This window comes from Aptenodytes forsteri, unplaced genomic scaffold, assembly GCF_000699145.1.
Source record: "Aptenodytes forsteri isolate BGI_AS27 unplaced genomic scaffold, ASM69914v1 Scaffold276, whole genome shotgun sequence".
Classification (NCBI taxonomy): Eukaryota; Metazoa; Chordata; class Aves; order Sphenisciformes; family Spheniscidae; genus Aptenodytes; species Aptenodytes forsteri.
Window position 1 is genome coordinate 73,130 of NW_008795479.1, and position 1,273 is coordinate 74,402.

Here is a 1,273-nt window from a genome sequence, read left to right on the forward strand (position 1 = left end):
TGGGACGGGGATTAGGGCTGAGACTGGGATTAGGGTTGAGACTGGGACGGGGATTAGGGCTGAGACTGGGATTAGGGTTGAGACTGGGACGGGGATTAGGGCTGAGACTGGGATTAGGGTTGAGACTGGGACGGGGATTAGGGCTGAGACTGGGATTAGGGTTGAGACTGGGATGGGGATTAGGGCTGAGACTGGGATGGGGATTAGGGCTGAGACTGGGATTGAGTCTGGGACTGGGATTAGGGCTGAGGCTGGGATTAGGGCTGAGACTGGGATGGGGATTAGGGCTGAGACTGGGATTGAGTCTGGGACTGGGATTAGGGCTGAGGCTGGGATTAGGGCTGAGACTGGGATGGGGATTAGGGCTGAGACTGGGATTGAGTCTGGGACTGGGATTAGGGCTGAGGCTGGGATTAGGGCTGAGACTGGGATGGGGATTAGGGCTGAGACTGGGATTAGGGTTGAGACTGGGACGGGGATTAGGGCTGAGACTGGGATTAGGGTTGAGACTGGGACGGGGATTAGGGCTGAGACTGGGATTAGGGTTGAGACTGGGACGGGGATTAGGGCTGAGACTGGGATTAGGGCTGAGACTGGGATTGAGTCTGGGACTGGGATTAGGGCTGAGGCTGGGATTAGGGCTGAGACTGGGATGGGGATTAGAGTTGGGGCAGGGATTGGGACGGGGATTAGGGCTGAGACTGGGATTAGGGTTGAGACTGGGACGGGGATTAGGGCTGAGACTGGGATTAGGGCTGAGACTGGGACTGAGTCTGGGACTGGGATTAGGGCTGGGGCAGGGATTGGGACGGGGATTAGGGTTGAGACTGGGACAGGGATTAGGGTTGAAACTGGGATTTACTCTAGGACTGGGATTAGGGCTGAGACTGGGACTGAGTCTGGGACTGGGATTAGGGCTGGGGCAGGGATTGGGACGGGGATTAGGGTTGAGACTGGGATTAGGGCTGAGACTGGGATCGAGTCTGGGACTGGGATTAGGGCTGAGACTGGGATTAGGGCTGAGACTGGGATTGAGTCTGGGACTGGGATTAGGGCTGAGGCTGGGATTAGGGCTGAGACTGGGATGGGGATTAGGGCTGAGACTGGGATTAGGGCTGAGACTGGGACTGAGTCTGGGACTGGGATTAGGGCTGAGGCTGGGATTAGGGCTGAGACTGGGATGGGGATTAGAGTTGGGGCAGGGATTGGGACGGGGATTAGGGTTGAGACTGGGATTAGGGCTGAGACTGGGATTAGGGCTGAGACTGGGATT

General features: G+C 57.3%; 1 protein-coding gene across 8 annotated transcripts in view; it reads right to left on the reverse strand.

The window, feature by feature from the left end:
- Positions 1–1,273, reverse strand: part of ARNT (aryl hydrocarbon receptor nuclear translocator) — a 31,459-nt gene that overhangs the window by 29,487 nt on the left and 699 nt on the right. The window lies entirely within an intron of this gene.